The sequence below is a fragment of the Periplaneta americana genome, chromosome 9 (genome assembly GCF_040183065.1).
Source record: "Periplaneta americana isolate PAMFEO1 chromosome 9, P.americana_PAMFEO1_priV1, whole genome shotgun sequence".
Taxonomy (NCBI): Eukaryota; Metazoa; Arthropoda; class Insecta; order Blattodea; family Blattidae; genus Periplaneta; species Periplaneta americana.
In genome coordinates, this window is record NC_091125.1 from 127,849,150 (window position 1) to 127,862,604 (window position 13,455).

The 13,455-nt window shown below is 33.5% G+C and overlaps 1 protein-coding gene across 1 annotated transcript in view; it reads right to left on the reverse strand.

Moving 5' to 3' along the window:
- Window positions 1-11,688, reverse strand: part of LOC138706476 (uncharacterized) — a 34,792-nt gene extending 23,104 nt beyond the window's left edge. Inside the window, exon 1 of the transcript XR_011334015.1 lies at window positions 10,578-11,688. The gene's annotated coding sequence lies outside the window, so the exon portion shown is untranslated. The remainder of the gene's footprint in view (window positions 1-10,577) is intronic.
- Between the last annotated feature and the right edge of the window lie 1,767 nt (window positions 11,689-13,455).

Consider the following 13,455-nt stretch of genomic DNA (forward strand, 5'->3'; position numbering starts at 1 on the left):
ATTTAATAGTAGGCCTAAAATATGAATACAGACTGACAATCTTTATGAACCATATATATGCATTACACGTTCTAGGAAAAAGTCAAGTCCACTCCTATCACCTTACTCCAAGGTTCATTTATTACTGTTTTTATGTCCGCGTGTTTAAATAAGTTCAACACAAACACAAAATTTCAACGGATCTGATCTCACTATTTCTTTTTCTGTTTTCCCCACACTGGTCTACAGAATTTACGTATTCGTCTACTACCCCTATCACATCTTCCAGCCCATGGCGCCCTCACCAAGTGACGTCGCCATCTTGTCTGTTCTTCGCAATCGCATTTGAATTCACAACCCATATAAAAATGACGACCGATTGCATTAAATTTTTCCCATAGATCATTCTCGACACACGCAAATTCTAGATCAATACTTTCTTCCTTTGAAACTTGAACAGGATCTTCAAATGAAGTGCTAGAGACCGTGAACCATTCTTGCTCAAATATCCTCTTGATCAAATCTTGTTCTTGTTCACCAAACCAGCCATCGGCAACATTGTGGTCATCGTAAGTTACTTCCCAGTCATCGTCACTGCTTTCTGAACTATTTTCTTCTGGTGATAGATCAACGTTTGCACCACCTAACCACTGGCGTAAGATATCTTTAGTGTTCTGGATGAATCCTCCATCAGCTAGGATTCTAGATGGTGATGCATCTTCATTCGGTGTTGCTTCACTACGAGAAACCAGGTTACGTGTCAGGGACGGCTTTGATGGTGTGAAAAACTTATCAGCGGTGCTTCCCAAGTTTTTGTTGAAGTTACTGGATACACTTTCTTGATCATCAGTAAATACGTCTCTCAAAACATACCGATCAGTGGAATCGTAAGGATCAGAATCCGGAAACTCAGGTCGTTTCTCTGAGACATCTTTGGATATTGTTGTTCTTGTTGCTGCTGTTGTTCTTGTTGGAAGAACCATATCTCCAAACACTTCTGTATTAAAACGCAAAGTATTCACCGAGAATGAAGTCTCATTACTTCTTCTTAAATTATATTTTGGTGTTGTAGAAGTCTTCACTTCTTCTTCCGCAAGAATCCCACCCACTAATTTGTCAATATCTAACACAAAGTTATTTACAAGTCTATTCAACGCGTTTGAATACGTTTTACTTCCTTCGGTGTGATTGTTGAAATCTGGGGAACTTTCGGAGTCCTCCTCTGAAAACATTTGGTTCACTAATTCATCAGTATCTAATCCAAATTTACTCAAGAACGTCCTACGAGATGGTTTAGAATTATCGTAATTTTGTTGTGAGTTCACACCACTAAACACGTTCACTCTATTTTCACCATGCGTAGAATGTTGAAGATTCTGGAGCTTGTTTAAGAAATTTCCATTTTCGTTATTGGCATCCCACCGAACGCCATCCGAAGAAACTCTAATATCAGAAATATGGGAACTTTGATCTTGTACACTTATCTCTTTGCTAGTTGTGTCGTCCACGAGACTAAAGATGTCTTCTTCGCCATTATTATTGCTCAGAATTCTTGAAATCAAACCACTTTCAGAATATCTTACAATGTTGAGAGTAATTAGAACCTTTATCAATTCACATCGTGTGATATACATAATGGCGATCTTCTGATGTTCCTGTAAACACACACTGATACATGCGGATGTACTGAGTATTCGGTTTGCAGATAGCCTTGGAAAATAAAAGTATCTGAAACGCGCATTGATACCGTGTGATGACCCGAATTTAAAAGGTCATTACCGACAATATCTCTCTTCGTAACATGAAGCGCTGGCTTTGTTTATTTGTAGCTCACTTATCTAGCAACTAATTAACACATTTTTAAGTGGCAAGTTTGAATATAGCCAAATTATGAATGTCAATGACATTTGTTTAAATAATACTGTACTTTAGCTAAGCTATTTCATATACTAGTAAATGAATCATTACTATATCAATCAGAAGCAAAAACATGGTTTAATGCAAATGGTCTGGTCTTATCTTGAACGAAAGTAAAACTAAATCCTTAATGTTTTCTTTTCTTTAATATGTTGGGTATTGTAGTTGACATGAAACTTACTAAGGAACACCATATTGAACACATATGTGGAAAATTGTCTAAAACTTTGTTTTTATTGAGAAGCATGAAAACTTTTCTCCCGTTACATTATTTAAAGACAACATACTTCGCATATTTCTATAGCATTATAACATATGGAATTTTACTTTGGGGGAATACGATTCACATGAAATCAAAAGCCGATAATTCAATAAAAATAAAAATAAACACATTGCAATACCTATTAATGTTGTTGGATGTAAATACGATTCACATGAAATCAGAAGCCGATAATTTAATAAAAATAAAAATATACACATTGGAATACATATTAATGTTGTTGGAAGCAAATACGATTCACATGAAATCAGAAACCGATAATTCAATAAAAATAAAAATAAACACATTGGAATACATATTAATGTTGTTAGAAGTAAATACAATTCACATGTAATCAGAAGCCGATGATTCAATAAAAATAACAATAAAAATAAACACATTGGAATACATATTAATGTTGTTGGAAGTAAATAAGATTCACATGAAATCAGAAGACGATAATTCAATAAAAATAAAAATATACACATTGGTATACATATTAATGTTGTTGGAAGTAAATACGATTCACATGAAATCAGAAGCCGATAATTCAATAAAAATAAAAATAAACACATTGAAATACATATTAATGTTGTTAAAAGTAAATACGATTCACATGAAATCAGAAGCCGATAATTCAATAAAAATAAAAATAAACACATTGGAATACATATTAATGTTGTTGGAAGTAAATACGATTCACACGAAATCAGAAGCCGATAATTCAATAAAAATGAAAATAAACACATTGGAATACATATTAATGTTATTAGAAGTAAACACGATTCACATGAAATCAGAAGCCGATAATTTAATAAAAATAAAAATAAACACATTGGAATACATACTAATGTTGTTAGAATCATATACGAATCACATAAAATCAGAAACCGATAATTGAGTAAAAATAAAAAGAAACACATTGGAATACATATTAATGGTGTTGGAAGTAAATACGATTCATATGAAATCAGAAGACGATAATTCAATAAAAATAAAAATAAACACATTGGAATACATACTAATGTTGTTAGAATCATATACGAATCACATAAAATCAGAAACCGATAATTGAGTAAAAATAAAAAGAAACACATTGGAATACATATTAATGTTGTTGGAAGTAAATACGATTCACATGAAATCAGAAGCCGATAATTTAATAAAAATAAAAATAAACACATTGGAATACATACTAATGTTGTTAGAATCATATACGAATCACATAAAATCAGAAACCGATAATTGAGTAAAAATAAAAATAAACACATTGGAATACATATTAATGTTGTTGAAGTAAATACGATTCATATGAAATCAGAAGACGATAATTCAATTAAAATAAAAATAAACACATTGGAATACATATTAATGTTGTTAGAAGTAAATACGATTCACATGAAATCAGAAGCCGATAATTTAATAAAAATAATAATAAACACATTGGAATACATACTAATGTTTTTAGAATCATATACGAATCACATAAAATCAGAAACCGATAATTGAGTAAAAATAAAAATAAACACATTGGAATATATATTAATGTCGTTAAAATCAAATACGAATCACATAAAATCAGAAGAGTCCACACTTGTGGAGTAACGGTTAGCACATCTGGACCCGAAACCAAGTGACCAGGGTTCGAATCCCGGTCGAGGCAAGTTATCTGGTTGAGGCTTTCCCGGGGTTTCCCCTCAACCCTATTTGAGCAAATTCTGGGTAACTTTCGGTGCTGGACCCCGGACTCATTTCACCGGCATTATCACCTTCACCTCACTCAGACGCTAAATAACCTAAGATGTTGATACAGCGTCGTAAAGTAAGCTACTTAAAAAAATCAGAAGCCGATAATTCAATAAAAATACAAATAAACACAGTGGAATACATATGTGTATTAAATTATAAGCAAGTAGGATTCACATAATTAACCAGAAACCGACCATTTGAATAAAATGTATACAATAAAAAATAATAAAAAAACGAACATAGTGGAATACATATTGGTGTTAAGTGATAAATAAACACGACTTACATAATAGAGTCATAAACAGACATTTGAATAAAGAGTACACAAAAATGAACACTACGGTAAACATATGAGCATTAAATTAGAAGGAAATACTATTTACATATTAACATTACGAAGACGATTGAATTAAGTGTGTACAATAAAAATAAGAAACAAAAAATTAAAATAAACACAGTGCAATACATTGCATTAAATATTTGTAACACGTTAGGTCTGGAAATTCTTCGTAAGATGTTATTGTAATTTACCATATATTTAAAAGAAATCGAAGTTCGTCAGCCCTTGACTTCAGGAGGCAGAGAATTCCAATGACGAGAAGTAGCAACAGTGAAAGATGAGGAATACAGAGATGATATATTAAATACTTTATCAGCGTCGGAGTCAAGATTTTACTCCAGCCTACGTTTAACTACTGCAGATGATAGAATGTAAAGCGTGTAGAGACCGGAGTGCTAGTGGAATGGAATGGGAAATGGGAGTTGTCTGAGAAAAACCCTCTACAACGTCTAATTTCTCTATAACAAGTTGTTTCTAGAACTTCAGTTCTTCACTTGGCCTATTCATTTTCAACTTCTTGTTTTATAACCAGGATTCAAAAGAGTTTAATATTGTTCTGAAGCATCTGTTTCTTTCGGGCAATTTATTTAATAAGTGCGGTTTCTACAACTGCCGTATCACTCAGCCAAAACCATTTCTTGCTGATAACATTGCCAATTTCCTTTTTAATTCTTTCCTAATTACAATACGCAAATAGGCCTACTCTCAATGCTTTAATCTGTAGAGAATTAATACTTGAATGTCACGGTAAGAACGGATATCATGCTTCCGCTAGAGTCCATATTCATTCGGTTGATACGTTATATTGCCTCCTTAATTAGGATGATAAGCTTCTATATTTAGGCTTGGATACATCTTGCCGGCTTGAAATAATAATTACATAACGTGACGATTATTATTATTATTATTATTATTATTATTATTATTATTATTATTATTATTATTATTATGGATCCTATTTTATGGTGAATAAAAATCTTAAATTTCGGCATAAAACTTGGTTAATTTCGGTACTATTTCGCGCAAAAAAAAAACATAAATTCAATGTTATTCGCACAAAAAAAAAACATAAATTCGGTGTCATTTCTCATTTAAAAAAATATTACTTTTTAACTCTCGCCGTGAAAAACACAATACTGAATATTTCTACAATGACTAGACATTTGTATCTTCAAGGGAATCATAAGGATGATTATACATTTTAACAATACTTACAGTTTTGTACTAACACTTACCTGTTGTGTAAAGGAATTAGTGTAACAATCTCATAATACTCGTAATTTGTGTGAATAACATAAATAAATAGGCACTTTAAAACATTCAGTGCATTTCCATTTTTACATCTAAAAATAAAGTCACTCAAAATAGGCTATGGTTGGAATATTAGATTCAAAATTCTGTATTGAAATAGGGTCTCAATATTAAATTCAAACTTTTGTACATAAGTATCAACGCAAAACAGGTTATACTTCAATGACTCACAATTTTTAAGAATATTCCGCTATTTACTTAAAACATAATCGTAAATCCAGCTAACTCCAATCACTGGCATGCCTCCCAGGAAACTTAGCTTCACTCAAGTGTGTGTGTAACTATATCTAATGCCTACTAATTTCCCTTGAGTGATTCGGGCTCCTAATATTGCGGATAGTTTGCAGGACTGAATTGTAACCTATTGCACACCACTTCGGCGGGTCACGCTATGCATGATGTGTATCTGTGGAGAGTTATGTCGTGCATGAGGATGAGCGCCCCATCATCCGACTCAGGACTTGGGCGTAGCTAATATAATTTAACGAAATTATTTTTTTACGGAAGCACTTCTTTGTGCAAACCGAAATTAAAATCGATACATTATCTTCAGAGAGAGAGAGAGGAATCAGTTGACATTTTTATTTAACTGTCTTCCATGGGTATAGTCTATCAAATATTCATATGTCTATTTATGTTCGTGTTAAATTTAATATTAATATAAAAATGGTCCATGTATAGTTATGAAAATCGTACTCTCAGCAATAAAATGAACTTTTGTTGGAATGTCTACCATAAGCCGTTTCACGTTTTTGCCCTTTGAAACTGGAGATTTTTACGAAAATACGATGAATTTAACGCAGTGAAACAAGAAAACTAAACTTTAAACGGGAACAGACTTCACACAATAAAGTATCTCCTATCCCTCCATACATTTTTTTTTAAGGAATTACACAGTTATAAGGTTTTTTGCTGTCCGATTTCACATGGAATGTCCCCAATGCAAGTAGTTCTTGTTTCTTTCAAATTGTACTTTGCTCTTAGAAACTTATAGGTCCATCAACCGACAACGCATGCATAGATGATAAAAGAATAATAATAATAATAATAATAATAATAATAATAATAATAATAATAATAATAATGATGATGATGATGAATGGATGGATGGATGGATATCAGGTGGAAAAGAAGTGCAAGAAATATTATCTCAAGATTAGAGATAACTATAAACTTAACGTATCAACAAATTTGCTCATAAAATCAACGAAAATAATGTATTTTCATTACAACCATACCATACGTCGTATTTCACATTTAAAATCTTACTGAAATACATTATAGGTTTAAAACAAAAGTTGTTAATTAATACATTGCTTAAGATGGCAGATAATTTTGTCGATATCTTAATAAAAAATATAGCAGAGTACAGTCAATGATCGCTACTTCAAAGACATCTTGAACGACGGCCAATAGAGATGTCTGGATATCTCAGCAGGAATTTCCTGTGGAAGGAAATAAAACTTTATAACCATACTGAGTGACGCATGACTGACGTATTCCATATCCGGGCAGTTTGGAATATATGTAATTCCCGACGGAAGCGAACATTTCAACTGTGACATCAACTTTAGATTCAACTCATTCGTTTCTAGTAGGAATCTGCATTATGATTTCTATATCATTCCACACTTTGAGTGTAAAATTTCAATTCTATACAGGTTAAAATTTGTGAATCAGTAAACGGCAAAACATTAAAAATAAAAACCTTCTTCCCAATTTTCTTAAGACATTTAGTAGCCTACTTACGAGTTTAACGCCACCTATAAAATAAAATAGTAGGGTAAAGTAGCCTAATTCCATGATATCCCTAATTCCATGATATACATATTTTTAAATTGAATATCAGTCAAAGCTTTGCCGTTCGACCATAGCGCCAGACATCTTTCTCGAAAGAGTGCATTTTTCACTTACTTTTGAGACATCTCTTAACTTCCTAGCAAGATATACAATCCCGTGATATTCAGTGGAAAAAACGTATCACGGAATTAGAAGTATCACGGAATTAGGCAACTTTACCCTACGCGCCTGATCTAGATGAAAGCATATTTGAAATGTGTATATGGAGAAGGATGGAGTTGTGAAATGGACAGAGTAAGAAACGAAGATGTGTTGGAAAGAGTGGATGAAGAAAGAACGACATTGAAACTGATCAGGAAGAGGAAAAGGAATTGGTTGTGTCACTGGCTGAGAAGAAACTGCCTACTGAAGAATGCACTGGGAGGAATGGTGAAAGGAAGAAGAGTTCGAGGCAGAAGAAGATATCAGTTGATAGACGACATTAAGATATATGGATCATTTGAGGAAACAAAGTGGAAGGCAGAAAATAGGAAAGACTGGAGAATGCTGGATTTGCAGTGAAAGATCTACCCTTGGGCAGGACACTATGAATGAAATGATCTAGATGTTCCTAAATATATATCTTATCAAATTTTGCAATGGTATCATTGTTTAAATCGCTATGATATATATAATTATACGAACACAAATTACAAAAAATAAAACTTTCAACAAAATGTAGGCCTATTCACGACAGATTACAAACAAGTAAACACAAATTCAGTTCAGTTAACAATAAATAAGTAAATTTTATCCTGGAACAGGATGCATTTCAAACCCATCCTATGCACACGCACTGCTTAATTGGCTGTTTACACGATATTCTGCAACATTAATAGCACGCGTCACGATTTCCATGTTCCTATCTTTGATCATTTTAAGTTTTTCGCTGCAAATGAAGGATCGTGGTACTCACTCTCAGAAATTAAAATATAAGACGCACAGACTATACACTTATCACACTTGAAGTTGATTCTGACTAAAGTATTGCTAATCCAAAAGCCATTTAACAATGTTAACAGCCACCGGCGTAGCTCAGTCGGCTAAGGAGCTTGTCTGCCGATCAGGAGTGCGCTAGGACGCGGGTTCCATTCCCGCTTGGGCTGATTACCTGGTTGGGTTTCTTCCGAGGTTTTCTCCAACCGTAAGGCAAGTGTCAGATAATTTAAGGCGAATTCTCGGCCTCATATCGTTATCACCAATTCCATCGACGCTAAATAACCTAGTAGTTGGTATAAAGTTGTTAAATAACCAAGTAAAAAGAAAACAATGTTAACAATTAAAATACCCGAGCAGGAAGATAAGGGCATGTGCTGTCACCTTAGGAGTGTGCGGGAGAAAAATTGGGCAATGTTGCCAACTTTATTTTGAATAAGACGCGCACCGGTATTTTTTACTTCTATTTTGGGAGGTGGGGGAAGTGCGCGGAGTATTCAAGAAGATACGGTATGCTGGAAACGTAAAACGATGTAACGTACGTTAAGTTGCTATTCCAAGGAATGCTTCAAGTATATTGGATGTCAAATTGTCTGCGCAGAGAGGTGCAACCGTAGTTCACTCACCAAAGATTTTAGTTCAATCATGGTAGATTTTGCGATATGTTTATACAAGGAGTGACTACGGAAAAGATTTCTTAAGTGTATTTTGGCTTACTCTATCATTTTAATTTAACTATCGCTCCATTATCTCAGTTTCATTTCACTGTCTCTGAAAAGTTTATTATTCACAAAGAAAATAAAGACAATTGACTAAGATAAATTATAATAAAGTGAGTCACCGGTTTAGCTCAGTCGGTAAAAGCGCTTGCCTTCTGATCCGGAGCTGCGCTCGGGGCTTGTGGTTCGCTTCCCGCTTGGGCTAATTACTTGGTGGATTTTTTCCTAGGTTTTCCCAACCGTAAAACAAATGTCAGATAATCTATGGCGAATCCTCAGCCTTTTCTCGCCAAAGTTATGTATGCTGATCATACTACTTTCCTATGTTCTAACTCTGCTCTCAATGAATTATACGCTCTTACCACCGATGGTTTTCTGCTTAATCAAGGAAAGACTATCAACATAACTTTTAGCCTAAATCATCTAATAAGTTAGGACAACAGACAAAACTACACAAAATTTCTAACACTTTTTATAGGCTCCAGTTTAACATGGGAAAAGTAGGCCTACATCAAATATATAAGTATGCACAAAGTTATCAAGAGTTTTGTATTTGTTATTGAAACTAATGACTTGCATTTCTCAAAATGATTTAAGATGTGCCTACTTTTCGCTCTTTCAGTCGATAATCCGATATGTCTTAATTTTCTGGAAAAATGATACCAAAATTGGAAGTGTCTTGATTTTGCAAAAGAAAACCATTAGAATTTTATGTAAATTAAAATTTGTTGAACACTGTCAACCACTTTTCAGACAATCACCGATCTTAATAGTCATAAATTCGTACAGCATTTTAAACTCGACATAATATCGACAATTACTCATTAGTGGCTAATAAACATGATCAAGAAATTAGAAATAGTGAAAAAATTAATATACCATACTGTAGCTTACATAAGAACAACACGAACTTTTCTGTTATGGGGATGAAATTATGTAATAAGCTTCCCAGTCAATGTTGTAAGTTACCAATCAATAGCTTTAAAAGTAATTGTAATTGGTTATTACACAGTCCTTTTTACTCTGTTGGTGAGCTTTTTAACACAAATTTGTATAAAATTGTTTTTAATAAACACATTTAATTACATCTAGTTATAATTAATACATTAAGGGTGAAATATTTTCATTAATTTAATAGTTTCAAATTATTTCATGTTTTCGTTGTTTTAATTATATTTGACTGTTTCAGTTATATTTGTTTTTCAAATGTATTAGCTATATGTTTTTAAACGTATTTGTGATGAAGCCTATTACTTTATGTCTAATGGCCTAATAAATTGAATTGAAATATCATCACTATCACAAATTCCATCGACGCAAAATAACCTAGTTGTTAATACTGCGTCGTTAAATAACCAACTAAAATAATAATAATAATAATAATAATAATAATAATAATAATAATAATAATAATAATAATAATAATAATAATAATAATAATAAATATAATTATAATAATAAATATAATAATAAGCTTAATAATAATAATAATAATAATAATAATAAAATGAAATGTTCTGTGACTTACATGAAAGTATGAGGCACTGAAGAAATGTCCTCGTCAGCATCAACCGAATACTTTTCTGCATCTCCCGTTCGCAGGACGGTAACCTTCTTCACATCTCCCGTTAATCATCGGAGCGTCTATCAATGCCTTGCCTTCTTCTATCGATGTCGCGTTGATTTGGTCCTCAGGCAGTGTCGACACTAGACTTTCAGGTACTTCTGAATGTACAGGAGTGAAAGTCTCTTTCGAGAACGACAACAAAGAGTTGGCTGATGAAGGAAAGTACGTCGATGTATGGTGAGCAGGAACAGCCGGCGGCCTTTGCTGCTGCTGCTGTTGTTTAGGATGGAAGATTTGTTGAACAGCATTATGAACTGCTTGTCCTATACGTTCAAGAAATAAACCTTGAACCTCGATTGGTTTTTCCAAAAACACAAAGACGGACACTACAACAAACACTTTGCACAAAATATGCATCTTGAATAGGCTATCAGTTCTTGTTTTCAAAATCTGAAGTTTTAAAATCAGTTAGGATTCACGACTTATAAAAGTTATCAGCATGAAAAATTCATTGTAGCGTCAAGTTTCAGAAAATGTTCCTGCTTATTATCACTTACTAGTTAATTAAATTAAGTTCCTTTTCACACTTGCCAAGAAAGTAAATTATGAACTATTTCACACTATAGAAGCTGTGATATGTTTCTATCAGTTTCGTTCCTAGCTGTTCTCTCGAGACGCTTATTTTTGCTTAAATTACTTTCTCTGATAACCAATAACCCAACGCCGAGACCACTTGTTGCTGATAAGCTTGTTATTGTATTATAACGGCTGCGTTGGTTCTTCCCGCAAAATAACCACAAAACCTGCGGTTATATCAGCTTTTATGCTCCAGTTTAATCGATTTCAGCGGATATTATACTTCCTCTGGTGTTTTCTTCTACAAGGGTTTTATTATTTTGTAATTTATTTTTTAAGCGAAGGTTAAGGCATTTCTTGGAAGATGATCATTGGTTTTCCAATAAACTGAGTCGCGTGTCGCTGTGAATCAACAACAGAAAGTACGCAGTGCTTACGTAATTTAACAGTGACATTGACATACTGAACAACATACTGTTAGGTTCAAGAATATTCTCAAAAAGAAACTACAGCGACTCACCCATTTCCTTGGCACAATTAATCAAATCCAAGGGGACATATAGAAAAAAAAAAAAAAAACAAAAACAAAAATTAATTTCAGAGAAATTACACTGAAATAATTGCACTTTTGAGAATAAATTGTTATGTTCATATTTCCCATTATACTTTTTCAAGCACTGGATACTTCAACCTATTTATACTGTTATATTAATTTCTAATCCATTGTGTCTTAGACTTTCCTATAGGCTATTTTCATGTTCATAGTATACACACATAATGGATCCTTAACTATGCCGTTATCCTTCCCGACTCTACAAATGTGGCTCATATACCAGTATGTTGTTACAGCCGAGAAGCGCAGACAATTTATTTCGTCGGAAATTATTCAGAGTGCACAACAGGCGGTGAGCCTAAATTGCACTTCAATGAATTGATGGTGAAGAATTGTTGAGATTTTACAGGACAACCAGAGTACCCGGAGAAAAACCCGCGGGCTTCACCAATACCTGTTATAAATTCAGGGGTCGACCGGTATTCAAACTCTAGATATTATTATTATTATTATTATTATTATTATTATTATTATTATTATTATTATTCATCTTCATCACGGCATAAGCCTTGTGGCTCGTTCCGTCTTCAAGAAAACTGATCCGACCATCTCATCCGTGGCCTGCCGACATTTCTTCTACCTACAGGTTTATACTTATTTATTATTTGTGGTATACGATCTTCATCCATTCTTTGTATATGATCTTGCCATCTTTGTCTGTATTCAATGACTGTTTCATTTAGACTCTGAATTTCCAATTCCTTTCTAATATCTTCATTTCTCTTTTTGTCTATGAGTCTATAACCTGCCACCTGTCTCAAAAATTTCATCTCAGCAGCCTCTATTTTCTTCTGTTGTGAGACAGTCAAGACCCAACTTTCACACCCATAAAGCAAGGTTGGGATCGCCATTACTTTGTAAAGTTTTAACAGTGTTGCTCTATTACAATTTTTAAAAGTTCTTTTTATTGTTTGGAATTTGTTTAATTTATTTTGCAAATCTCTATTGCCGGTATATGACACAATGTAACCAAGATAATTAAAATCACTTTGTTGTTGGATGGGCTTATTATTTATGCAAATTTTTGCTCTTAACAGATCTCTTCCTTTAACAGCCATTATTATTATTATTATTATTATTATTATTATTATTATTATTATTATTATTAATTTATAGTGTTATGCCCAAAGGCAGATCATTCACTGCAAACCCAGCATTCTCCAGTCTTTCCTATTTTCTGCCTTGTCCTTAGTCTCCGCATACAATCCATATATCTTAATGTCATCTATCATCTGATAATTTCTTCTGCCCCGAGCTCTTCTCCTGTTCACCATTCCTTCCAGTACCGGTACATTCTTCAGAAGGCAGTTTCTTCTCAGCCAGTGACCCAACCAATTCCTTTTCCTCCTCCTGATCAGTTTCAGCATCATTCATTCATTCATTCTTATTCTGTCTGTCTATTCCACACGCTCCATCCTTCTCCATAACCACATTTCAAATGCTTCTATTCGCTTCTCTTCACTTCGTCGTAATGTCCATGTTTCTGCATCATACAATGCCACACTCCACACAAAGCACTCCACTAGTCTCTTCCTTAGTTCTTTTTCCAGAGGTCCACAGAAGATGCTCCTTTTCCTATTGAAAGCTTCCTTGGCCATTGCTATCCTCCTTTTGACTTCCTGGCAGCAGCTCATGTTACTGCTTATAGTA